The 27760-nt window shown below is 47.6% G+C and overlaps 1 protein-coding gene and 9 non-coding genes across 10 annotated transcripts in view; 1 reads left to right on the top strand and 9 right to left on the bottom strand.

Annotated features, from left to right (window-relative positions):
* LOC144118528 (nucleoside hydrolase-like) overlaps positions 1-27760 on the top strand; it is a 50214-nt gene that overhangs the window by 5971 nt on the left and 16483 nt on the right. The window lies entirely within an intron of this gene.
* On the bottom strand, positions 5879-5951 carry TRNAQ-CUG (transfer RNA glutamine (anticodon CUG)). Its single transcript has one exon. It is a non-coding gene; the product is annotated as a tRNA-Gln (tRNA).
* TRNAQ-CUG (transfer RNA glutamine (anticodon CUG)) lies at positions 9942-10014 on the bottom strand. The gene has a single exon. It is a non-coding gene; the product is annotated as a tRNA-Gln (tRNA).
* TRNAE-CUC (transfer RNA glutamic acid (anticodon CUC)) lies at positions 10024-10095 on the bottom strand. The gene has a single exon. It is a non-coding gene; the product is annotated as a tRNA-Glu (tRNA).
* On the bottom strand, positions 16285-16357 carry TRNAQ-CUG (transfer RNA glutamine (anticodon CUG)). Its single transcript has one exon. It is a non-coding gene; the product is annotated as a tRNA-Gln (tRNA).
* TRNAE-CUC (transfer RNA glutamic acid (anticodon CUC)) lies at positions 16367-16438 on the bottom strand. Its single transcript has one exon. It is a non-coding gene; the product is annotated as a tRNA-Glu (tRNA).
* Positions 18527-18599, bottom strand: TRNAQ-CUG (transfer RNA glutamine (anticodon CUG)). The gene has a single exon. It is a non-coding gene; the product is annotated as a tRNA-Gln (tRNA).
* On the bottom strand, positions 18607-18678 carry TRNAE-CUC (transfer RNA glutamic acid (anticodon CUC)). Its single transcript has one exon. It is a non-coding gene; the product is annotated as a tRNA-Glu (tRNA).
* TRNAQ-CUG (transfer RNA glutamine (anticodon CUG)) lies at positions 22463-22535 on the bottom strand. The gene has a single exon. It is a non-coding gene; the product is annotated as a tRNA-Gln (tRNA).
* Positions 25141-25212, bottom strand: TRNAE-CUC (transfer RNA glutamic acid (anticodon CUC)). The gene has a single exon. It is a non-coding gene; the product is annotated as a tRNA-Glu (tRNA).

Below are 27760 nucleotides of genomic sequence, written 5' to 3'. Positions count from 1 at the left end.
CCATCTATACAGGATTGGTCATTATATATTCGTAGGTCGCTCGGAGTCTTCATACCACTCCTAATGCTGTGGTGCAGCGGTTAAGTGCGCAACCTCCCGCGAGAAATCATTCAACTGCCACCTGCCACGAAACGCAAAGGCGCCCGTGTGCTGTGCGATGTCAGTGTACGTTAAACATCCCCAAGTGGTCGAAATTACCGGAGCCCTTCACTACGGCACCTATTCCTTTCTTCTTTCACTCCCTCATTTATCCCTTCCCTTACGGGGCGGTTCAGGTGCCAGCCGAGATGCCAGACATGCTGCGCCATTTCCTTTCCCCCAAAACCAATTTTCAATTTCCTGCCACGGTGGGAATTTTGCTCACAATCCTATGGGCAGGTTGTGGTGACGTCACAAGACTCACACCTCGTCACTCCTCACGGCGGTCGCCATTTCCGCTTGCCCTTTTAATGATAACGTATTGATAAGTAGCATAAATTTCCCAACCAAAATAAACAAAAATTTAAAACGTGTACTCTTGCTACGTAATGTGAGAAACTCGGCTATCGGCAAGTCATTTTTTCTTTGGTTTGGTTTATGGGGGTTTAACATCCCTAAGCGACTCAGGCCATGAGGGACGCCGCAGTGAAGGGGGGCGGGAGACGTGTCTTCCTGGCCTTACGGGGCTGGGAACCAGGGGCTCCTAACACTTGTGGCGAGGGCTCCTTGTCACCGGGGTATCTGTTGCTAAACCGTCATCTTTTCAGATGGCGCGGTTATTGCGACGAGCGTCCTTTCTTTAAATCTTTCCTCTCACATCTCTCAACTCTTCTACTGTCTGCACGTGTCAGCGATTGTGGCTCAGCTTGAGACAGTAGACAGCCCCGTGCACTTTCCTTTTCATTCTTCCTTGAATCGCAAGAACTAGAACACCGTGAAGGAGTCCTGAAATTTCGGACCACCTGGGGTTCTAACGAGCACTGAACTCGCACAGTGCACGGGCCTCTACAATATCGCCTTCATCTGAAATTCGACCGCCGCGGCCGAGATCGAACCCGCGTCTTTCGGGTCACCAACCGTGCGCCATAACCACTGAGCCACCGCGGAGGCATTAATTTTTTTTTTGTGTAAATCGAAATACATAGCACTTTATTTCTCGACGTCGTCGTTCTTGGTGCGCAGCCCACCTCGTGCGATAACGCGACGCTTGTCAGTGGTGCGCGAACTATTTAATTCAATGAATGATGAATGCAGCGCATTGTGCTTATTTACATCATGGGAGGGTTACAATGAGTACTTTATTAAGAAATGTGTGGGCTCTGACTGCGGATCTTATCGGACTGCGCGTTTGCCAGCAACGTCTCGAGCTCGTGCTTCAACGTACAGCGCCCGGCAAGGCGCCTAAGGCGCTAAGGCGCCCGTGTGCTGTGTGATGTCAGTGCACTTTAAAGATCCCCAGGTGGTCGAAATTATTCCGGAGCCCTCCACTGCGGCACCTCTTTCTTCCTTTCTTCTTTCACTCCCTCCTTTATCCCTTCCCTTACGGCGCGGTTCAGGTGTCCGCCGATATATGAGACATATAATGCGCCATTTCCTTTCCCGCAAAACCAATTATTATTATTTCCCTTCCTTTACGGCGCGGTTCGGGTGTCCACCGAGATATGCGAGACGGTTACTGTGCCATTTCCTTTCCTCAAAAACCAAACAAAACAAGTGTGCCGACGGCGTTCAGAGTTCATTGGCGCTGACAACTTCGCAAAGGCCTTTCATTTTCACGAAAGGAAAGGCGCACTACCGGCTCCGTGGGTCAGTGGAGATGTCATTCTCACTTTCATGTACGTGGCGTTGGTGTCCAACTGCAAAAGCCTGCTTTGATTGCGTTCCGCACACTGCATAGGCAGCGCGCCCTCCCTGCCGCCCTGGGAGGTGGCATGCAGTTTTAATGGTTGATCGCAAGAGATTGATCACGAAATGAAAACTATGGCCTAGCTATTGCTGCAGTGCCGTTTTTCAGCCACAACGCTGTCAGAGCTAATGCATTCAGTTCACATCTCTCTCTCACCACCGCCACATGTATCAAATCATGAATGAGGCGTCCACATATCCAGGGAGCCAGTTATGCACCCTTCATTTCCTCAAAGCCATCACCGTCTAGAACATTGTCAACACCGACATCTTTCGCTTTCTATATCCTGAATTAGCTGAGCTAATCCGCATTAAACTTTTCGTTGCAGCTGTGTGTAGTAAAGGTCTTATTAACATGATTTACTAACACAGAAAGTCCCAGCGCAGTCTTCGACTACGGCTCATCCTTCTGTTTAGTATATATCATTCTGTATTTTAAGCAAGAAATAAAACATATTCTGGCACTCATAGTTCGGTGACGAATACATCCGCGCAGTTTGTACTGCGTAGCTGTCATCAGTAGGCCAAGAATATAACTGGTCTGCTTTCTGCAGCTGGTGCGCAGTTGTACCTGGTTAGACAAGCAGCTGCTAGATTAGTTATTAATTGCGTCGACTACAGCTATTTCGAAACATTTGAATTAATCAGGAGCTACCCCGTTCCTGTCGGTTCAGTGCGCGAATTGCTGTCATTTGGTCAGGGTTATGGCGACAACGCCACTCAATTGTCAAGGCGCTATATTTTACAGCGCAAGCCTGCACAGGCTGTCGGTCGCTTATCAACCTAATGGCGCTACTGCATCCTCCTCTTATCGTCTGCGTTGCACGCAATAATGCTTGTAACCAATTCATGCTTAATGCCAGGTGTGGTTTGGCGTACTCCAGGCAATGAATGATTGAATGAATGAATGAATGAATTTGTCCGGGGGGGGGGGGGGGGGGTGTTGAAGCTTATGAGCGGGACTAAGGGGGAATTAGGGGCAGGGAATGAGGTCCGTTGGGAACCGCAAATGTGCGCGCACTACACAGAGCTAGTTGCACAGGGCATACACTTCATTGCTAACAGTTTGTATAACACGCTATGTCATGATGTGAAGTTTGCATTCGCTGGCGCAGCTCCGCAGACAAAGGAGGGTCCACATGCAAGCGACTGACCGATTGAGCTGCGCGTCACCAGCGTCGCAGAGAAAATTTCCAACTTGTTGGAACCTCGCCGCTCATTGCCGCGACGACTCAAAACAGGACTTTCCGCCTCGGTGGCTCAGTGGTTAGGGCGCTCGACTACTGATCCGGAGTTCCCGGGTTCGAACCCGACCGCGGCGGCATGCGTTTCGATGGAGGCGAAACGCTAAGGCGCCCGTGTGCTCTGCGATGTCAGTGCACGTTAAAGATCCCCAGGTGGTCGAAAATTATTTCGGAGCCCTCCACTACGGCACCTCTTTCTTCCTTTCTTCTCTCACTCCCTCCTTTATCCCTTCCCTTACGGTGCGGTTCAGGTGTCCAACGATATATGAGACATACTGCGCCATTTCCTTTCCCCAAAAAACAGTTTTCAATTTCACCATGTGTGCCTTAGCGTTCCTTCGCTTTTCCTCGTCTCTGTCAAGGATAATATACGTGCGGCCTTGGTCAAAAGTGTACGGGCCACTTGCACTCATTTTCAGTCACAGAGTAGAACACTTCATGCATTCAAGCTTCAAGGCACTGTCGGGTGAGCTACGTGAACTATCGCCCCCACTTTTCAAGCTCGTTCCAAGCCCCCTTTTTTTCAAGCCTTGGTACCCTAAGGGAGGTTTGAAGTACCCCACTATGTGGCTCAGAAGCAAATCATGTCGTTTGAAGACTTCTGCCCAAGACTGAACATACAAGACCCACTAGATACAGGAGCGGCTGATTGACAACGCTTATCGCTAGCCGTCGGTACTGATGGCACAGGTTGTGGGCACATGAATGATGGAGAAGTAAAATCATGAACAGAACCGTAAAAAAAATACGACCCCTGGTCGGGTTTTGTATGGATGAATCTATGTTTCTTTCCTTTTTTTCTGTGTCTCCACGTCATGTTTCGTATATCTGCCAGAGGGTTCAAGGCGGCAATTTATATATCTATCTCGGCAACTTTGTTCAGGCAGATCTCCGCTATCACTGGTGTTCCAGCACGTCGGCCGGCTGGGCAGCGAACGAAGAACGCGAGCCCGCTGCCAACTGGGGAAGGCATTATGTGTATACGACCGCGATAAGGCGTGTTCCGCGGCAATCGGCGCAGACGCCAGACGCGCGTCTTTTTTTTTCTTTCTTATCAGCATCTCCGCTGTGCGAACACAGCTCGGTTCGGCGAAAGCGGGAACGGAGGTCTCTCAGCCGGCTCTTCGGACGGGACACCGTTTCTTTCGCAAACAGGCAAGTGTTGTAGGCGCGACGCGTTTCAGAAAAAGATGGCTGTTAGAGTTTTCCTTGGGCCAGTGTCTTCATGAAATTCACGTGGTGCTGCGCGGACATAATTCATGAGCTGAGCTTCATAGAGTAGTTTCCGCTTTAGATTTCCCAGTTGCTGAAGCTTAACGCTGGAAAGTCTTGGGAGCGCGTCGGCGTATTCAACATGTGCTGCGGCTGTGGAAGTCGCTTGTCTCTTAATACCCACTGAGGGGCTAGTTGGTGCACGGTTTAAGAAAAATACCAAGCACACAAACACACACAAAAAAATCAGCGCACTAGGAAGGGAAACGAGACATGCACAACTTGCAAATGCTTATTCACAGCCCTTGGATTTTGACTAACTGAAATTTGCGCAACTGTCTCACAGTTTCGGTCGACACCTCGACCGAGCCATGTGGCAAGGAAGGAAGGTGAGAGAGTAAGAAGCAAGAGAGAAAGAGGTGCCATAGTGGATGATTATTCACAGCGGACGGTGGTGAAAATATAGAAAAATAAGGCCGAGGGCGAAAAGTCGATGCCGTACATGCGGGCGAGAACAAATAAAAAATGGCGGCCTAGCACTTCTATCACCATATTTTATCTAAAAATGCGCTTTCATTTTTACAAAGGGAAGTAGAGGCGGTGCTTGCAGAGTCATTTCTTTTTTCAGACAGAAAAATAGCTGTAGTCTCTAGCTTTCCTAGTTTAGCCGTGGTTGTCAGGAAATTGATGTGCATAGCGTCTAGCGCATTTACGTTAAGCTTCGTCTCGCTTTTGCGAGCACAACTTGCCAGCTATATCATGCATGCAGAAATAACGTGAGCCAAATTTGAGATACCCTAGCACAGAATTTCGGGATCTGTATGGTTTGCCTCGGAATGCGTCGACAGCGCAAACTATAGACTTAGCTCAGGACCACCCATTCGCGACGCACGTTGCTCTTGAAACCATGAGAATGCTTATGACATATGGCTCATTCTGCGCGACCCGGCCACTTTTGGGCAAGTGACGCCATTCGGCATATTGCGAAAGATGTATACTTCAGTTTAATAATAATTGTTTTTTTGGGGGAAAGGAAATGACGCAGTATCAGTCTCATACATCGCTGGACACCTGAACCGCGCCGTAAGGGAAGGGATAAAGGAGGGAGTGAAAGAAGAGAGGAAGAACGAGGTGCCGTAGTGAAAGGCTCCGGAATAATTTCGACCACCTGGGGATCTCTAACGTGCACTGACATCGCACAGCACACGGGCGCCTTAGCGTTTTGCCTCCATAAAAATGCAGCCGCCGCGGTCAGGGTCGAACCGTTTTTTTTTGTTCATGTATGGATACGTTTTGGGCGAAATTTTTGGCTACACCATCAACTTCGGCCAGGGAATATCCTTTTTTCGGTTGTGGCAGATAAAAGCGTTTCATGCTTAATAAACAACGAACGAACTTTGCGTTATCTAGCCAACGTCGGCATTCTAATGCAGTGAGAATATCTCAAGGAGCTTTTTCTGGCGGTAGCGCGGTGCATTTTTTGAAGGCACCTAGAGGAAAGGAAAAAGTGCCACTGCAGGAAGCAAAAAAGAAAAACAAGGTCTCACCGAGACTCGAACTCGGATCGCTGGATTCAGAGTCCAGAGTGCTGACCAATTACACCATGAGACCTTATACGTATTCCGACGCCGGGAATCGAACCCGGGCCTCCTGGGTGTGAGCGAGGTATCCTAGCCACTAGACCACGCCGGAGTTGGTAACAGCTTTTCAATAACTTGTAATCATTGGGCAAATGCTCATTAAGCTTGATCGTGGCCTTGATGAGACTTGGGATGGGATTATTCAAAAAAGCTGTGCGACAGATGCTCCTATAGGCGGGAATATAGCAATATTGTCCGAAGCAGAAGCGCCCCCGAGCAGCGACAAGCTAATGGCGAAAACAGGAAAGAAGACGCAGCCGCGAACGCGGCGAAGAGGTAGCACAAAGAAAAAAAGAAAGAAGGGAATAAAAATAAGAGAAGAAAAACAAGTTGATCTGATTGCAAATACTGTACATATACGAATATCCAAAAGGAGGTCCCAGAGCACGACGGCTATATCGCGATCTCCTATCAGCTGTTAAAATCATTGAATTATCAGCAGGACAACAACATCAGTGGTCCACAGTGAAAGGAGGGCAAAATAAGTATGTTTGGTTGATGGGGGTTCAACATCCCAAAGTGACTCAGGCTATGAGGGACGCTGTAGTGAAGGGCTCCGGAACTCTCGAGCAATTTGGGCTCATTAACGTGTACTGACACCGCACAGCACACGGACCTTCAGACTTTCGCCTCCATCGAAATTCTACCGCCGCGGCCGGGATCGAACCCGCGTCTTTTGGGTTGTTTATTCACAGCGGATGCGGGTGAGACACCAAATAAAAAAGGGCGGCCAAACACTTGTATCACCACATTTTGTCTAACAATGCACTTTTATTTCTGTAAAGCGCAATAGAGGCGATGTTCAGAGTCGTTTTTTCACACAGAGAGAAATTGCTTTCCCAGTTTAACCGTTGTTGTCAGAAAATTGATGTGCATAGCGTCTAGCGCCTTTCCGTTAAGCTTCGTCTCGCTTTTGCGAGCACAACTTGCCAGCTATATCATGCATGCAGAAATAACGTGAGCGAAATTTGTGCCAACCTAGCGCAGAATTTCAAGATCTGTATGGTTTGCCTCGGAATGCGTCGACAGCGCAAACTATATACTTAGCACAGGACCACCCATTCACGACGCACATTGCTGTTGAAACCATAAGAATGCTTATGACATATGGCTCATTCTGAGCGTCCCGGCCCGCTTTTTGGGCAAGTAACGCAATTAAGCATGTTCCGAAATAAGTGTGTTTCAGTTCCGGATTCGTTTTTTTTTTTACCGGTATGAGGGAGTATTTTTAAACTTTCCTATAAACGTGTCAACGCTGAGCTATTACAAAGAGCAAGGTGACATCCTCGTCTCGCATCCACTCCCCCCCCCCCCCCCCCCCTTTCAGCAACAACGGTGTTCTCGCTATTCCGCAACATCTACGCTTGTCTTTGTAGCCCCGCCGCGGTGGCTCAGTGGTAAGGGCGCTCGGATGCTGATCCGGAGTTCCCGGGCTCGAACCCGATCGCGGCGGCTGCGATGTCAGTGCACGTTAAAGATCCCCACTACAGCATCTCTTTCTTCCTTTCTTCTTTCACTCCCTCCTTTATCCCTTCGTTTAAGGCGCGGTTCAGGTGTCCAACGATATATGAGACAGATACTGCGCCATTTCCTTTCCCCAAAAAACCAATTATTATTATTATTATTATCCGTGACGTAAGAAATAGAGAGAACGACCGAGTGGCTGTATAACAAGACGTGATCGGTCGCTTTAGGCTTAATCGCTCACCCAAGTGCCTGTGTGCACAGTGCACTGTGTGTTACGTCCCTTAGCCTGCCTTACGCATAATTTGTACGATGTTGGTGTACTCCACAAACTCTAATACTTTCATACATCTCACCAATATGTACTCTTCATGCAATGAACATTAGCCCCTTTTAACGACATTGCACTGCACTTCCCCATTTAATCTTTTAACATTATTCGTGGATGAATCTCAGTCCAAATTCAATTTCGCCTGGTTCAGGTGTCCAACGATATATGAGACAGATACTGCGCCATTTCCTTTCTCCCAAAAACCAATTTCATATAAAATAAGCTTTCACTATAACAACCAATATATCCGCACATCACCCGACGATAGTCTCGTATTTTTTTTTATATTCACGTTTTTGGTATCGTCAAACGCGTTCCCCATTGGTTTTCTATGGCTGCAAACGCTTTAAATGCGATCGCTGGAAACGCTTTAAAAGAAACAGTTTAAAAAAAACAGTGAAAAGAAACAGTTTAAAAGAAACTTATCTGAATAATGGACCATTAACTTCAGTATTTCCATAAGAGCGTCTTATAATTTTCCAATTTTCAAACTTTTTGCCGTAGAAAGCCGGACTTTTTGGGTGAGTCTCTAAAATTCTGCGAATCAAATATTTTTTTTCTGCGCAAGCAATACATGTCACGTTTTTTCTTGTCATAAAAACAGAGCTCAATTAGCTACACTATGGCACGCTTGCAACGAAGCTGATTTTGCTAAATTTATGACTGAATAATTTCTTTTACTCGCACCATCCTGAAGGTTTCTGTTTCCACGCAGTAAAGAAAATGCTAGCAGCCCAAACATTGAAAACTAAACATTTTGACAGATTTGCCTGTCTGGTTGGGTTTTAATACTTATAATAAACTGCACATCTCCAACCAAAAATTTAACTTTAATCCAACGTTTCGAAGCCGTGTCGGCTCCTTCATCAGGGGCGACTGAGGGCAGTAGCTAGCGTCTTTTAAGTATGAAGGGGGTGGGGGGGTCAAAGGAACGCGCCTTTCGCGTCACAGCTTTCGTTCTTTTCACCCCCCTCCCATTCATACTTAAAAGACGCTAGCTACTGCCCTCAGTCACCCCTGATGAAGGAGCCGAGTCGGCTTCGTAACGTTGGGTTAAAGTTAACATTTTTGGTTGGAGATGTTCAGTTTATTATAATAAGCCCAAACATAGCACCCAGTCTTTCGCTGCTCATCGTGCTCATCTTTCGAGTGCGAACTCTGCCATGCGTCTAAAATGACTCACGCACACTTTGATTATCAGAGCGGAACACCACACGCCGGCATTACCTTGCGACTGGTTGCTCTTCTTGAGCCCGCATCTTCAGCTTCGGCCTCCCACGGGCCACTCCCGAAGTGGGGAAGCCCTCCGTGCAGGCTGTGGTTCTGGGTGCATCTTCTCGAGCTCGCAGAGAGGTACCGCCTTTGCCAAAAAGCAATCATGAAGGCTACATCTGCCACTTCTCATGTTTTTTTTTTTTTTACATGGGGAGGGCAGGCCTCTGTCAGGCGCTACTAGGCGCCTTTAGCTTGCTCTCCCTTGTTTGCAGTCTCTGTACTGGCCAAACAAAACCAATAAATGAAAAAAAAAACCTGCTCAGAATGGAAAAAACTATCACAGACCCATTATAATTGGGAGGAGGATAGCGAGGGTAAAGATTTATGTCACTCCGGTTATCCCCACGTCCTATGGAGCTAGGGACCGCAGAGGCTCTGCTCCGCTAGACCGCATTTTCCGTGGCCAGGACAGCATATATAGTTACGTTCGGGAAAGAGGGCAGAGGTGCGACGAAGTAATCAAAATGATGATAAATAAATAGGGGGGCGCAAGCGAAGGCATTGGATCGGCGATTTTGTATGTATTTGGCCTTATGCATTCTGGGCTAAGCATTTCGAGCAAGAAGCTACAGCGCTGACTACCGCTGCGCCTTCAGGATGAGCGTTGCGTTTCTTTTTTGTTCATGTACGAGTATGTTTTGGGCGAAATTTTTGGCTACACCATCAACTTCGGCCAGGGAATGTCCTTCTCGTATTTTCGGTGGTGGCAGATAAAAGCGGTTCATGCTTAATAAGCATCGATCGAACTGTGCGTCATCTATCCCACATCGCCATTCTAACGCAGTGAGAATATCTGGAAGGGTTATTTCTGGCGCTAGGGCTGTGCATTTTATGAAGGCATCTAGAGGAAAGGAAAAAGTGTCTCTGCAGGAAGCAAAAAACGAGAAAAAAAGGTCTCACCGAGACTCGAACTCGGATCGCTGGATTCAGAGTCCAGAGTGCTGACCAATTACACCATGAGACCTCACACGTGTTCCGACGCCGGGAATCGAACCCGGGCCTCCTGGGTGAGAGCCAGGTATCCTAGCCACTAGACCACGCCGGAGTTGGCAACAGCTCTTCAATATCTTGTGATCATTGGGCAAGTGCGCATTAAGCTTGATCGTATACTTTATCAGACTTGGCATGGGGTCATTCAAAAAAGCTGTGCGAAAGTTGCTCCCGTAGGCGGGAATATAGCAATAGTGTCCGAAGCAGAAGCGCCCCCGAGAAGCGACAAGCTAATGGCGAAGACAGGAAAGAAGACGCAGCCGCTCGGCCGCGAACGCGGCGAAGAGGTAGCACAAAAAAAAAAAGAATGAAGGAAATAAAAATAAGAGAAGAAATAGAAGTGCATCTAATTGTAAATACTGTATGTAGACGAATATTCAAAAGGAGGTTCCAGAGCACGACGGCTATATCGGGACCTCCTATCAGCTGTTATAATCTTTGAATTAACAACAGGACAATAACATCAGCGGTCCACAGTGAAAGGAGGGCAAAATAAGTATATTTGGTTTATGGGGGTTCAACGTCCCAAAGTGACTCAGGCTATGAGGGACGCTGTGGTGAAGGGCTCCGGAACTTTCGACCAATTGGGGTTCATTAACATGTGCTGCTACCGCACAGCACACGGGCCTCCAGAAATTCGGCTCTATCAAAATTCTACCGCAGCGGCCGGGATCGAACCCGCGTCTTTCGGGTTGTTAATTCACAGCGGACGCGGGTCAGGATATCTCAAAATGAGAGCGAGGGCCGAAAGGTGACGCCCTATATGCGCCCGGGAAGAATGCAGCAACAAATAAAAAAGGGCGGCCAAACACTTGTATCACCACATTTTGCCTAACAATATACTTTCATTTCTGTAAAGGGCAATAGAGGCGATGTTGAGAGACTCATTTTTTCATACACAGAGAAATTGCTGTAGTCTCTAGCTTTCCTAGTTTAGCCGTTCTTGTCCGGAAATTGTTGTGCATAGCGTCTAGCGTCTTTCCGTTAAGCTTCGTGTCGCTTTTTCGAGCACAGCTTGCCAGCTATTCCAGCACGTGCATGCAGAACTAACGTACGCGAAATCCGGGCCACCCTAGCGCAGAATTTCACGATTTGAGTGCTTTGCCTCCGCATGCGTCCACAGCAGAAACTTTTATGTAGACTTAGCTCAGGACCACCCATTCACGACGCACGTTGTTGTTGAAACCATAAGAATCCTTATGAGATATGGCTCAGGCCACATTCTCACAGCCGGCCTCCCCTACGGCGCGGCGACGACGGAGCCGAAAACCGCGGCAGCAACGGAGCGGAGCGGCGGAGCGGTGTTCTAATCGAAAGAGGCGCCGGACACCGGCAAACCAGTTGTGGCGGCCGCTCGCTTCTCCCTGATGACTCTACGCCAGTGCTTTTTTTTTTTTTTTTCTGGCGCGTGGAAAAAAACAAACAGCGGCGGCGGGGTACGAAGGAGATGCCGAAGGTGCGGTGAAAGTCGTCTGTCGTCTGCTTGTGTTGCTTTGCTTGACTGTTATCGCAGAAAAAAACAATGCGATACCGGAAGCGATGGCAAACGTTTGAAGTTAATTGTATAACTTTGCGCAACTCCACAGTTTTTACAGCGAAACACCACGCGTACAGCACCAAAACATGTTTATACGAATATAGCAAGCTACTATTAAAGCGCTGCGCGCACTGCAGTCACATTATTCTGGCCAATATGAACGATATCGAACATATGTAGGGGGTAATGAACTCTTTTATCAATACAGGAATGGTTTGCCGGGGCTCGCTAGATTGGTCTTTATACTAACGTTCGAGAATTAGGCTAGCAAAACAGTTTGGAGAATATTTTACCAGTATCGGCTAATACACATGGCAATTTTCAGATTTTTCTCGATAGCAGAACTCAATGAGTGTCTGAAAGAGATAAATCCGTATTGCTAGTAGTAACATTCCATGCCGGATCGTTTTGCTGGCATTCCTTTCTGTTTTAATGCATTTTATTCTGATATCGATCTGTGTGTACAACCATGTCTATCGCAAATGCATGTATTTTACAGTTGTGTGTTTACTGGATGTGCTCGAACTAGCCAATGTTTTGTTGAGTAAAGGGGTGAATTTTTGCCCTACGTTTCTCTCTCTCTCCGTGTAAATAGAAAAGATGTCCAGCTAAATGTAACCACGTTTTTAACAATTCAAGGAGTGTGCTAGGCGCCTAAAATGGGTTCAGTACTGCTGAGGGTCGTGTGGCCTACTCTGCAGTATCTATTCACGGCAAAACTTGAGTTTCAGTCCGGTGTGCGTATATGACATTGAAGTGACCTTCGCACTTAGCCATTTCATAGGAACAGACTGAAGAAGTTGGCGCGGAAAAACGAGGACAATTAAGCGAGACAAACAAAGACGTTTGTCTCGCGTGTCCGCGTTTATCCGCGCCAACTTCTTCAGTACGCATATCGACCAACTAGCCCAACTTTCTGCTCTCATAGCAACAGCTTTAAGTCAGATGACAAGCATATTTTTACTGTGGCCAATGCGATGGTGTCTCCAAATTAGACCCGGGTCGTTTCCGAGATCCCACACCCGAAATTTGACCTTCATTGATTTGGACCAAAATCAATTTTCAGGCTAATTACAATGTGCTCGATACGATGGCAGTCTCTAAACTTGACCCGGGCAAGTCCCGAAATTTGACCTTGGCCGATTTGGACCAACCATAACTGAGCGTCCAACCATATTGAGCGTGCAACCATAAGTGAGCTTGCCCGACACGATGATGACCTCCAAATCTGGTCCTGTTCATTGCCAAAATGCTTTCGCTCGACCTTCGGTGTAACCATGATTAATCCCGGCCTAACTTTCTTTTTAGCACTGCACAGTCGATTAATTAGTTTAGACTGACTAGCTAGCTTTTTAAATATTAACTTCTTGGTCACAGCAAGGTACCGTGCGAGTCATTTTTGCCTCAAGCTCTAGAAGATAGCGCGAGAAATCCAAATACACAACAGTGGTGCTACTTGAGCACAACAGATGCAAATTCACTTATCGTATATCCTGCGCCCAACGAAAACACTAAACTCATCGGAGACTCGTTTACCTAGAACGCCTCGTATATTGCCAAATGAAATAAAGCTGTCATCTGCTTCTCTGTTCCTTGGCAGCGGGCACTTTTCGGGGCGCAAGACACGTTCATCTAACAGCGGAAAAAAAAAAGGGGGAGGGGGGCTTCTTTTCTTGTGCCCGGTGGTGGTGGTGGAAACTTTATTAGACACAGGGGAGTTCAGGACGCGCAGGTCCTTGGGCACCCGCACGGCCCCACTGCACTCAAACTTTCATGTCCCGGAGGCTCATGACGCTGGCAGCCCGGCCTGTGGCGATGGCTTGCTAGGCTGGGTACTTTGAGCCCGCGCACCCACGCATCGCCGCGACGCTCGCAGCAAGCAAGCCGTGGGGCACGTGGGGCGAGCTCGCGCTGTGACTGGCTCGTTTTTTGTGGGGCGGGGCTCCGTCGCCGCCGCTCGACAGAAACGTAGAGCAGGGCCCAGCGGCACCGGCCGCCCGGTTTGGGGGGAAAACCGGTCCGAAACCATCCCCCTCTGTCGGCTCTGGCGGCGACGGAGGTGACGGAGGAAGCGAGAAAACGGCTGTGAGAATGTGGCCTCACTCTGCGAGACACGGCCCACTTCCGGACAAGTAACGACATTCAGCATGTTCCGACATAAATGTGTTTCAGTTCCGGATTCGTTTTTTTTTTTTTACCGGTATGAGGGAGTATTTTGAAACTTTCCACGCTTAGCGATTACAGCGAGCAAGGTGGCATCCTCGTCTCATATCCCCCCCCCCCCCCTTCCAGCCCAGCAACAACGGTGTTCTCGCTATTCTGCAACATCTAGACTTGTAATTGTAGCCCCGCCGCGGTGGCTCAGTGGTTAGGGAGCTCGGCTGCTGAACCGGAGTTCCCGGGCTCGAACCCGACCGCGATGGCTGCGTTTTTATGGAGGAAAAACGCTAAGGCGCCAGTGTACTGTGCGATGTCAGTACACGCTAAAGATCCCCAGGTGGTCTAAATTAATCCGGAGCCATCCACTACGGCACCTCTTTCTTCCTTTCTTCTTTCACTTCCTCCCTTCTTTATCCCTTCCCTTACGGCGCGATTCAGGTGTCCAACGATATATGAGACAGATACTGCGCCATTTCCTTTCCCCCAAAAAACCAATTATTATTATTATTGTCTCTGTAGATGCAAGCAACAGCGTTGTGTGTAAAGATGGAGTCCATTCGACTGATTTTGGTTAGATGACTGCTCCGCACAGCCCGGAAATTCGGCAGGTGCCCCTCTGAAACTTTCATTTTTGCCGTTGTCGAGGAGATTCGCTCCTTTCTGAGCCTCTTTGAAGGTATTGGACAGTCCTAACGATTCCGTGCCATCGGCAGTACAGCCGGTCGAGTTTTCTCCAAGGCATCCCGAAGTCGACCTTGGCACTGCACTGCGGGCATTACCAGCAATTCGGGAAAAGTGGATCAAGTTGATTTGTCTGTAACGACGCGGCCCAACGACTTTGGACCTTCATAAATTGCCAGCTGATATCACCAGTGCCGTAAGAAATAGAACGACCGAGTGGCTGCATAACAAAACGTGCTAGGTCGCTTTGGGCTTAGTCGCTCACCCAAGTGCATCTAACAGTGCGCTGTGTGTTAGGTCCCTTAGCCTGCCTTACGCATTATTTAGACGATGTTGATGTACTCCACACTTTCTAACATCTAACCAATATGTACTCTTCATGCAATGAACTTCGTTAGCCCCTTTTAACGACATTGCACTGCACTTCCCCATTTAATCTTTTAACATTATACGTGGATGCATCTCAGTCCAAATTCAATTTCCATTTTTCATATAATGGAAGATTTCACTATAACAACCAATATATCTGCACATCACCCGACGATAGTCCTGTATTTTTTTTTTCTATTCACGGTTTTGGTATCGACAAACGCGTTCCCCATTGGTTTTCTATGGCTGCAAACGCTTTAAATGCAATCGCTGGAAACGCTTTAAAATAAACATTTTTCAACTTATCCGAAAATTGGACCATTACCTTCAGCAATTTCATAAGAGTGTCTTACAATTTTCAATTTTCGAAATTTTTGCCGGAGAAAGATGGACTTGTTTGGGTGAGTCTCTAAAATTCTGCCAATCAAATATTTTTTCCGCGCTAGCAATACATGTCCAATATTTTTTTTCTTGTCATAAAAACAGAGCTCAATTAGCTACACTATAGACCGCTAGCAACAAATCTGAATTTCTAAATTTATGAGTGAATAATTTCTTTTACTCGCACCATCCTGAAATTGTTTCCACTCAATTAAGCCGTCCAAACATAGCACTCAGTCTTTCACTGCTAATCATGCTCATCTTTCAAAGTGCGAAGTCTGCCATTCGTCTAAAATGACTCACGCACACTTTGATTATCAGAGCGGAACACCACACGCCGGCATTTTATTGCGCCTGGTTGCCCTGCTTGAACCCGCACCTTCAGCTTCGGCCTCCCACGGGCCACTCCCGAAGTTGGGCAGCCCTCCATGCAGGCTGTGGTTCTGGGTGCATCATCACGTGCTCGCCTTTGCCAGAAAGTAATCATGCAGGCTGCACCTACTACTTCTCATGTTATCACAGACCTATTATCATTGCGAGAAGGATAGCGATGGTGAAGATTTACTTCACTCTGGTTATCCCCACATGCTATGGAGCTAGCGACCGCAGCGTCTCTGCTTCGCTAGACCGCATTTTCCGTGGCCAGGACTGCGTACAGTTACGTTCGGGAAAGAGGGTATAGGTGCGACGAAGTAACCAAGTTGATGATAAATAAATAGGTGAGTGCAAGCGAAATCTTTGCATCGGCGGTATTGTATGTATTTGGGCTTATGCATTCTGGGCTAAGCATTTCGCGCAAGAAGCTGCAGCGCTGACTGCCGCTGTGTGTTCAGGATGAGCGTTGGCGTTTGTTTTCCTTCATGTATGAATATGTTTTGGGCGAAATTTTTGGCTATACTATAAACTTCCGCCAGAGAATATCCTTATCGTATTTTCGGTGGTGGCACCTAAAATCGTTTCATGCTTAATAAACAAAGATCGAACTGTGCGTCATGTAGCCCGCATCCCCATTCTAATGCAGTGAGATACCTGGAGGCGTTATTTATGGCGCTAGCGCTGCGCATTTTATGAAGACACCTAGAGGAAAGAAAAAGTGTATTGCGAAAAAAAAAAAAAAGGTCTCACCGAGACTCGAACTCGGATCGCTGGATTCAGAGTCCAGAGTGCTGACCAATTACACCATGAGACCTTATGCGTGTTCCGACGCCGGGAATCGAACCCGGGCCTCCTGGGTGAGAGCCAGGTATCCTAGCCACTAGACCACGCCGGACACGGTGGCGTAGTGTTAATAACTTGTAATCACTAGGCAAGTGCGCATTAAGTTTGATGCTGGCCTTCAATATACCTAACGTGGGATTATTAAAAAAAAGCTGGGCGAAAGTTGCTCCCATCGGCGGGAATAGAGCAATAGTGTCCGAAGGAGAAGCGTACCAGCTCGGCGACAAGCTAATGGCGAAGAGAGGAAAGAAGACGCAGTCGAGAACGCGGCGAAGAGATAGCACAAAGAAAAAAAGAAAGGAATAAAAATAAGCGAAGAAAAAGAAGTTGATCTGATTGTAAATACTGTACATAGACGAATATTCATAAGGTGGTCCCAGAACACGACGGCTATATCGGGACCTTCTATCAGCTGTTATAATCATTGAATTATCAACAAGATAACATCAGTGGTCTACAGTGAAAGGAGGGCTAAATAAGTATGTTTCGTTTATGGGAATTGAACGTCCCAAAGTGACTCAAGCTATGAGGGACGCTGTAGTGGAGGGCTCCGGAAATTTCAACCAACTGGGATTCATTAACGTGTACTGACACCGCACAGCAGACGGGCCTCCAGAATTTCGCCTCCATCGAAATTCTAACCACCGCGGCCGGGATCGAACCCGCGTCTTTCGGGTTGTTTATTCACAGCGGATGCGGGTGAGGATATCTCCAAATGAGAGCGAGGGCCGAAATATGACGCCGTATATGCGCCAGAGAGGAGGAGGAGGAAAAACTTTATTTATATTTGATGTTAAAATGTGTTATTAGCGGTCGCGGGCTGTCTTCCTCATCTTACGATGAGTTATTGCAGCCCGTCCTAACAGGGTTGGGGCCCCTGGTCAAGGGCTCCTCTGAGGTATGCCGCCAGGTAGGCTCTCCGCACCAATCCGCGCTGGACGGCCGGGTCCTCGCTGGAGAGCATCCCCCCCCCCCCCCCCCCCCACACCACACCACACACCACACTTTGTCTAACGATGCACTTTCATTTCTATAAATAGCAATAGAGGCGATGTTCAGATACTATTTTTTTCACACACAGAGAAATTGCTCTAGTCTCTAGCTTTCCCAGTTTAACCGTTGTTGTCAGGAGAAATTGATATGCATAGCGTCTATCGCCTTTCCGTTAAGCTTCGTCTTGCTTTTGCGAGCGCAGCTTGCCAGCTATATCATGTATGCAGAAATAACGTGAGCGAAATTTGGGCCACCCTAGCGCAGAATTTCAGGATCTGTATGGTTTGCCTCGGAATGCGTCGACAGCACAAACTATAGACTTAGCTCAGGACCACCCATGCACGACGCACATTGCTGTTGAAACCATGAGAATGCTTATGACATATGGCTCATTCTGCGCAACCCGGCACGCTTTTCGGACAAGTAACGCCATGCGGCAAATTGCAAAAGGTGTCTACTTCAGTTTCGGAATCGGTTTTTTGCTTTCGTCAGCCTATGAGGCAGTATTTGTAAGCTTTGCGTGAAGTTTGTGAATGCGGAGCGATCACACTAAGTATGGCGTTCAAGGTGCCGTCCTCGTCCGGAACCAATTCTGTTAAGCAACAGCGGTGTTCTCGCGATTCCGCTACATCTACACTTGTCTTTGTAGATGCAAGTAACAGCGCTTTGTTAAAAGATGACTTCCATCTGTCTGATTTCAATTCGGACATAGACGATTGCTGTACCTAGCTCGGACTATCGAAACTATCGAAGGCATTGGATCGGCGATTTTGTATGTATTTGGCCTTATGCATTCTGGGCTAAGCATTTCGCGCGAGAAGCTACAGCGGTGACTACCGCTGCGTCTTCAGGATAAGCGTTGGCGTTTTTTTTTTGTTCATGTATGAATATGTTTTGGGCGAAATTTTTGGCTACACCATCAACTTCGGCCAGGGAATATCCTTCTCGTATTTTCGGTGGTGGCAGATAAAAGCGGTTCATGCTTAATAAACAACGATCGAACTGTGCGTCATCTAGCCCACATCGCCATTCTAACGCAGTGAGAATATCTGGAAGGGTTATTTCTGGCGCTAGGGCTGTGCATTGTATGGGGGCACCTAGAGGAAAGGTAAAAGTGTCAGTGTAGGAAGCAAAAAGGACAAAAATGAGGTCTCACCGAGACTCGAACTCGGATCGCTGGATTCAGAGTCCAGAGTGCTGACCAATTACACCAATAGACCGTAAGTGTTCCGACGCCGGGAATCGAACCCGGGCCTCCTGGGTGAGAGCCAGGTATCCTAGCCACTAGACCACGCCGGAGATATGGTATTAGCTCTTCAATAACTTGTGATCATTGGGCAAGTGTGCTTTAATCTTGATGGTGGCCTTTATCAGACTTGGCATGGGATTATTCAAAAAAGCTGTGCGAAAGTTGCTCCCATAGGCGGGAATACAGCAATAGTGTCCGGAGCAGAAGTGCCCCAGAGCAGCGACAAGCTAATGGCGAAAACAGGAAAGAAGACGCAGCCGCGAACGCGGCGAAGAGGTAGCACAAAGAAAAAAAGAAACAAGGGAATAAAAATAAGAGAAGAAAAATAAGTTGATCTGATTGTAAATACTGTACATAGACGAATACTAATAAAGGAGGTCCCAGAGCACGACGGCATTATCGGGACCTCCTATCAGCTGTTATAATCATTGATAATCAATAGGACAACAACATCAGCGGTCCACAGTGAAAGGAGGGCGAAATAAGTATGTTTGGTTTATGGGGGTTCAATGTCCCAAAGTGACTCAGGCTATGAGGGACGCTGTGATGAAGGGATCCAGAACTTTCGACCAGCTGGGGTTCATTAACATGTAATGCCACCGCACAGCACATGGGCCTGCAGAATTTCGCCTCCATCGAAATTCTAACGCCGCGGCCGGGATCGAACCCGTGTCTTTCGGGTTGTTTATTCACAGCGGATGCGGGTGAGGATATCTCAAAATGAGAGCGAGGGCCGAAAAGTGACGCCGTATATGCGCCCGAGAAGAATGCAACAACAAATAAAACACGGCGGCCAAACACTTGTATCACCACATTTTGCCTAACGATACACTTTCATTTCTGTAAAGGGCAATAGAGGCGATGTTCAGAGACTCAGTTTTTCACACACAGATAGTTTTTCACGCACATGCTGTAGTCTCTAGCTTTCCTAGTTTAGCTGTTCTTGTCCGGAAATTGTTGTACATACCGTGTAGCGCCTTTCCGTTAAGCTTCGTGTCGCTTTTGCGCGCACAGCTTGCCAGCTATTCCAGCACGTGCATGCAGAACTAACGTACGCGAAATCCGGGCCACCCTAGCGCAGAATTTCACGATTTGAGTGCTTTGCCTCCGCATGCGTCCACAGCAGAAACTTTTATGTAGGCTTAGCACAGGACCACCCATTCACGACGCACGTTGCTGTTGAAACCATAAAAATCCTTATGAGATATGGCTCATTCTGCGCGACCCGGCCCGCTTTTTGGACAAGTAACGCCATTAAGCATGTTCCGAAATAAATGTTTCAGTTCCGGATTCGTTTTATTTATTTATTTTTTGCCCGTATGAGGGAGTATTTTTAAACTTTCCTCGAAACCTGTCAACACTGAGCGATTACAGTGAGCAAGGTGGCATCCTCGTCTCGCATCCACCTTGCTCAGCAACAAAGGTGTTCTCGCTATTCGGCAACATCTACACTTGTCTTTGTAGCCCCGCCGCGGTGGTTCAGTGGTTAGGCGCTGGGCTACTGCTCCGGAGTTCCCGGGTTCGAACCCGACCGCGGCGGCTGCGTTTTTATGGAAGAAAAACGCTAAGGCGCCCGTGTGCTGTGCGATGTCAGGGCAGGTTAAAGATCCCCAGGTGGTCGAAATTATTCCGGAGCCCTCCACTACGGCACCTCTTTCCTCCTTTCTTCTCTCTTCTTTATCCTTTCCCTTACGGCGCAGTTCAGGTGTCCAACGATATATGAGACAGACACTGCTTCATTTCCTTTCCCCAAAAACCAATTATATTATTATTATTGTCTTTTTAGATGCAAGAACAGCGTTGTGTGTAAAGATACATGGAGCCCGTTCGACTGATTTTTGGTAGATGACTGCTCCGCCCAGCCCGGGCATTCGGCAGATGCCCCTCTGAAACTTTCGTTTTTGATGTTGTCGAGGAGATGCGCTCCTTTCCGAACCTCTTTGAAGATATTGGGCAGGTTCCGGACGATTCCATGCCATCGGCAGTACAGCCGGTCGAGTTTTCTCCAAGACAACCTGACGTCGACTTTGGCACTGCACTGCTGGCATTACCAGCAATTAGGGACAAGTGCTTCTAGTCGTGGCGCATGACTTTGGACCTTCATAAATAGGCAGCTGACATCATCCGTGACGTAAGAAATAGAGAGAACGACCGAGAGACTGTATAGCAAAACGTGATAAGTCGCTTTAGGCTTAGTCGCTCGCCCTAGTGCCTCTAACAGTACACTGTGTGTTAGGTCCCTTAGCGTGCCTTACGCATAATTTATACGATGTTGGTGTACTCCACAAACTCTAATACATTCTTACATCTCACCAATATGTACTCTTCATGCAATGAACTTCGTTAGCCCCTTTTAACGGCATTGCACTGCACTTCCCCATTTAATCTTTTAACATTATTCGGGGATGCAGCTCAGTCCACATTCAATTTCGTCTTTTCATATAAAATAGGATTTCACTATAAAAATCAATATATCCGCACATAACCCAGCGATAGTCGTGTATTTTTTCTATTCATGTTATTGGCATCGTCAAACGCGTTCCCCATTGGTCTTCTATAGCTGCAGACGCTCATATTCCGATCGCTGGAAACGCTTTAAAAGAAACATTTTTCTACTTATCAGAATAATGGACCATTACCTTCAGCTTTTCCATAAGAGCGTCTTAAAATTTTTCAGTTTTCAAAATTTTTGCCCGAAAAAGCTCGACTTGCTTGGGTGAGTGTCTATAATTTTGCGAATCCAATAATTTTTTTCCCGCGCAAGCAATACATGTCATGTTTTTTTTCTTGTCATAATAACAGAGCTCAATTGGCTACACCATGGTCCGGTTGCAACGAAGCTGAATAGCTAAATTTCTGGCTGCATATCTTCTTTTACGCGCACCATCCTGAAATTGTCTGTTTCCACGCAGTAAGGAAAATGTTAAGCCACCCAAACATAGCACTTAGTCTTTTACTGCTTATCGTGGTCATCTTTCAAGTGCGCACTCTGCCATGCGTCTAAAATGACTCACGAACACTTTTATTATCAGAGCGGAACACAGCACGCCGGAATTATCTTGCGCCTTGCCATCTTCAGCTCCAGCCTCCTGCGGGCCACTCGCGAAGTGGGGCAGCCCTCCAAGCAGGCTGTGGTTCTGGGTGCATCTTCACGTGCTCGAAGAGAGGTACCACCTTTGCCAAAAAAGTAATCATGCAGGCTGCATCTGCCACTTCTCATGCTATCACAGACCTATTATAATTGGGAGAAGGATAGCGATGGTGAAGTTTTAGTTCACTCCGGTTATCCCCACATGCTATGGAGCTAGCGACCACAGCGTCTCTGCTCCGCTAGACCGCATTTTCCGTGGCCAGGACAGCGTATAGTTACGTTCGGGAAAGAGGGCAGAGGTGCGACGAAGTAATCAAGTTGATGATAAATAAATAGGTGGGCGCAAGCAAATGCTTTGGATCTGCGATTTTGTATGTATTTGGCTTTATGCATTCTGGGATAAGCAGTTCGCGCAAGAAGTTACAGCTCTGACTACCGCTGCGTCTTCAGGATGAGCGTTGCGTTTTTTTTTGTTCATGTATGAATATGTTCTGGGCAAAAATTTTGGCTTCGCCATCAACTTCGACCAGGTAATATCCTTCTTGTATTTTCGGTGCTGGCAGATAAAAGCGTTTCATGCTTAATAAACAACGATCGAACTGTGCGTCATCTAGCGCACATTGCCATTCTACTGCAGTCAGAACATCTGAAGGCGTTATTTTTGGCGCAGGCGCTGTGCATTTTATGAAGGCACATAGAGGAAAGCAAAAAGTGTCACTGCAGGAAGCAAAAAGAAAAAGAAAAGGTCTCACCGAGACTCGAACTCGGATCGCTGGATTCAGAGTCCAGAGTGCTGGCCAATTACACCATGAGACCAAACACGTGTTCCGACGCCGACAATCGAACCCGGGCCTTTTGGGTGAGAGCCAGGTATCCTAGCCACTAGACCACGCCGGAGACGTTGGCGCGGTGTCAATAATTTGTAATCACTAGGCAAGTGCGCAATAAGCTTGATGCTGGCCTTCGTTATACCTAACGTGGGATTATTCGAATAAACTGTGCGAAATTTGCTCCCATAGGCGGGAATAGAGCAATAGTGTCAGAAGCAGAAGCGTCCCAGCGCGGCGACAATTTAATGGCGAAGAGAGGAAAGAATACGCAGCCGCGAACGCGTCGAAGAGGTAGCACAAAGAAAAAAAAAAAGAAAGAAGGGAATAAAAATAAGAGAAGAAAAAGAAGTTGATCCGGTTGCAAATACTGTACATAGACGAATATTCAAAACGAGGTCCCAGAGCACGACGGCTGTATCGGGACCTCCTATCAGCTCAGTCACAAGCGTTGGATTACCAAGAGAAAAACATCAGCGGTCCACAGTGAATGCACGGCAAAATCAGTATGTTTGATTTATGGGTGTTTAACGTCCCAAAGCGACTCAGGCTATGATGGACGCCACACTGAGGGGCTCAGGAAATTTCAACCAACTGGGGTTCTTTAACGTCCGCTCACATCGCACTTGAGTCGCTGGAAATTTTTTTCCCAGTGACTCTACGACGCACAGCACACTGGCGCCTTTTGCGGCTCCGGCAAGCTGCTGCATCGCGCAGAGCGGTGTGCCGCGCTGTACCTTCATCGTGGAGGGGGGGATTCAGGCCGTAGCGGGGCGTTAATGCGTGTCATTGGATCGTACTCCTGCAGCACCGTTCCCATGCGGGAAGGAATGAATTGTTGAAGGCGCTACAGGAGTTGGCCGCTGTCTGGAGCGCGGCAGAGACGATCAGCGGGGTACAGCGCGCGCTGTGTTGCGCGTAGCTGCGAGGCCACGCGACCGCCCATGGCGTAGGGTCGAGGGGGAGGGGTAGTTTTTCGGCTGGTGTGCACAAAGGTAATGGCCCTGTCGTTACTCTTTCGTTCCTTACGAACCGTTGATCGCCACCGACACGGTGACGCCTGTTACCCCAACGGCTTTCGTTGTTGTCAATCTGGCGCCCATGTATGCCATGCCTGCTGCCAGCGATCATACCTAACTAGGACAGGATGCTGAATACCCCCCCCCCCCCCCCCCCCCACAAACCGTCCTTCGTGCTGAGCTGTCGATCCCTCACTGCGATGGTAGAGATGTCCATGCTACAGACTCCTCTTGGGTGGTCAGAATACGTGGCACTTGCGGAGCCGGCGCCGGTGGCTCCTGCACCGCACAGTGGCCTTCCTCCTGATGTTCAGTCAGTTCATTTTCTGAGTTGTAGTCCTTCTGCCGGTTGTGTGTGAGGCTTTTTCAGCGACGAACTGCATTCGCCGCTTCTCTGTGAGTAGGGTGGTCTCCCGCCATTTTCTACAAAACCTTCAGTTCTTCCTTTACTTTCGGATACTCCCTAGATGTCGCCTCGTGAGGCCCTTTTCAGTTGGCAGATATCGCTGCTTCAAACTTAAAAACGCTAGAGCAACTTGGCCAAACAGCGCCATGGTTAAGGTATTTGTTCTACTGGACTTGTTAGTTGTTTTCCAGAGAAGCTGACTTCCAGGCCATGGGATTGCTTATGCCCACTGCAAAATCGGTGGGCGCCCGGCGGCAGTGGATACTGACATCCGAATGCACCGCTGCGGTTTAAGGAACGCAAGGCTCTACAAGAACCAAACGTTAGCATCTCTGATCTAGGGGCAGAGTTAGGGATCAAATTAAGTCAGGTGCTCGTGTAAGTAGTGTTCGGCGCCAATCATGGTCGTTCTACGAACAAATTTTTGTTTTGTCACAAAGAGTCCAGCGGCTCATGTCCATTCAGTCGGACTTAGCAAGATGGGGCAGATGTCATTCATTTGTGCCACTGGTCGGGTTTCCGGAGTCTTGTGCTGCGGGACACATGTCATATGGGCCACTGACTGTCGCCCTCTCAGTCCTCAGAGGGGAAGGAAGGACACTTACAACTGCTGCGGCCACGTCTTTTGTTGGAGGTGGAAACCCTGGGAGAATTTTAATGTGCGCACAAGAGGTACGCGGCACTGCGAAGTAATCAAGTTACACACAAATGGGCTGGCGATTTTTTTGCATTTGTGTGTTAGGCATTTTCTATAAGTGTTCCGCAAAAGCGGCTAGCACCGAATCTGGCAGCTATTCAAGATGAGTGTTATGTCTTTTTTTTTACGTGTATGACAATTTATCGCGGAAATTTAGGCTTTGGTTTCGATACTAGTTACCACATCACCTTTGTTCGCGATTTTGTGATGCTGTTTGATGCTTAATAAAGACCGCCTAGATTATGTGTCAACTAGCTCAAATCGCCACTGTAATACAGTAAGAATATTGGAAAATATCAGTTTTGGAGCTCGCGCTAGTTTTGCGCCAGAAGCCATCAAATGCATGTTACGAAGTAGTGTGAAAGAAATACAGAAAAATGTAAAAAAATCGAAGCTAAAAAGTCTCAGCGAGACTCGAACTCGGATCGCTGGATTCAGAGTCCAGACCAATTACACCATGAGACCTCATATGTTCCGACGCCGGGAATCGAACCCGGGCCTCCTGGGTGAGAGCCAGGTATCCTAGCCACTAGACCACGCCGGAGACGGTGGCGCTGTGTCAATAACTGGTAATCACTAGGCAAGTGCGCATTAAGCTTGATGCTGGCCTTCGTTATACCTAACGTGGGATTATTCGAATAAGCTGTGCGAAAGTTGCTCCCATAGGCGGGAATATAACAATAGTGTTCGAAGCAGAAGCGCCCCCGAGCAGCGACAAGCTAACGGCGAAGAGAGGAAAGAAGACGCAGCCGCTCGGCCGCGAACGCGGCGAAGGGGTAGCACAAAGAAAAAAAGGAAGTAGGACATAAAATAAGAGAAGAAAAAGAAGTTGTTCTGATTGACGAGGTCCCAGAGCACGACGGCTGTATCGGTACCTCCTATCAGCTGTTATAATCATTTAATTATCAACAGGACAACATCAGCGGTCCACAGGAAAAGGAGGGCAAAATAATTTTTTTTGGTTTATGGGGGTTCAACGTCAAAAAGTGACTCAGGCTATGAGGGACGCTGTAGTGAAGGGCTCCGGAACTTTCAACCAACTGGGGTTCATTATCATGTGCTGCCACCGCACAGCACACGGGCCTCCAGAAATTGGGCTCTATCGAAATTCTACCGCAGCGGCCGGGATCGAACCCGCGTCTTTCGGGTTGTTTATTCACAGCGGATGCGGGTGAGGATATAGCAAAATGAGAGCAAGCGAGGGCCGAAAGATGACGCCCTATATGCGCCCGAGAAGAATGCAACAGCAAATAAAAAAGGGCGGCCAAACACTTGTATCACCACATTCTGTCTAACAAAGCGCTTTCATTTCTATAAAGGGCAGTAGTGGCGATGTTCAGAGACGAGGTTTTTCACACACAGCGAAATTGCTGCAGTCTCTAGCTTTCCCAGTTTAACCGTTGTTGTCAGGAAATTGATATGCATAGCGTCCAGCGCCTTTCAGTTAAGCTTCGTCTCGCTTTTGCGAGCGCAGCTTGCCAGCTATACCATGCATGCAGAAATGACTTGAGCGAAATTTGTGCCAGCCTAGCGCAGAATTTCAGGATCTGTATGGTTTGCCTCGGAATGCGTCGACAGTGCAAACTATAGACATATATATATATATATATATATATATATATATATATATATATATATATATATATATATATATATATATATATATATATATATATATATATATATATATATATATATATATATAATTTGTTTTTGGGGAAAGGAAATGGCGCAGTACCTGTCTCATATATCGTTGGACACTTGAACCGCACCGTAAGGGAAGGGATAGGACCGCCCATTCCCGACGCAAGTTGCTGTCGAAACCATAAGAATGCTTATGAGATATCTCTCATTCTGCTCGACCCGGCACGCTTTTTGGACAAGTAACGCCATTCGGCATATTGCAAAAGGTGTATAGTTCAGTTCCGGAATCGGTTTTTTGCTTTTCGTGAGGGAGTATTTGTAAGCTTTCTGGGAAATCTGTCAATGCGGAGCGATCACAGTAAGCATGGCGTTCAAGGTGCCGTCCTCGTCAAGAACCAACTCTGCTAAGCAACAACGGTGTTCTCGCGATTCGGCAACATCTTCACTTGTCTTTGTAGATGCAAGCAACAGCGCCGTGTGAAAACATGACTTCCATTTTTCTGATTTCAATTCAGACATAGACGATTGCTGCACCTAGCCCGGACTATCGACAGGTGCCCCCATTGAAACTTTTGTTTTCGCCGATGGGGTTCGGTGCTTTCCGAACCTTTCTGAAGGTACTGGACATCATCTGAACGATTCTGTGCCACCAGCAGTGCAGCGGGGAGAGTTTTCTCCAAGACGACCCGAAGTCGACCTTGGCACTGCCCTGCGGGCACTACCAGCAATTCGAGGAAAGTGCGTCTGGTTGATTTGTCTGTCAGGACGTGGCGCATGACTTTGGACCTTCATAAATAGCGCGTCGACATCATCCGTGACGTAAGAAACAGAGAGAACGACCGAGTGGCTGTATAACAAAACGTGATAGGTCGCTTTAGGTCGGGTTCGAACCCGACCGCGGCGGCTGCGTTTTTATGGAGGAAAAACGCTAAGGCGCCCGTGTGCTGTGCGATGTCAGTGCACGTTAAAGATCCCCAGGTGGTCGAAATTATTCCGGAGCCCTCCACTACGGCACCTAATTCTTCCTTTCTTCTTTCACTCCCTCTCTTATCCCTTCCCTTACGGCGCGGTTCAGGTGTCCAACGATATATGAGACAGATACTGCGCCATTTCATTTCCCCAAAAAACCAATTTAGGCCTATTCGCTCACCCAAGTGCCTCTAACAGTGCACTGTGTGTTAGGTCCCTTAGCCTGCCTTACGCATAATTTATACGATGTTGGTGTACTCCACAAACTACAATACTTTCTTACATCTCACCAATATGTACTCTTCATGCAATGAACTTCGCTAGCCCCTTTAAACGACATTGCACTGCACTTCCCCATTTAATTCTTTAACATTAATCGTGGATGCATCTCAGTCCAAATTCAATTTCGCCTTTTCATATAAAAGAAGATTTCACTATAACAATCCATATATCCGCACATCACCCGACGACAGTCTTGT

The sequence above is a fragment of the Amblyomma americanum genome, chromosome 2 (genome assembly GCF_052857255.1).
Source record: "Amblyomma americanum isolate KBUSLIRL-KWMA chromosome 2, ASM5285725v1, whole genome shotgun sequence".
In the NCBI taxonomy this organism is placed as follows: Eukaryota; Metazoa; Arthropoda; class Arachnida; order Ixodida; family Ixodidae; genus Amblyomma; species Amblyomma americanum.
Note: the sequence above shows the minus strand (reverse complement) of the source record. Positions and strands in the feature narration are given on the sequence as shown.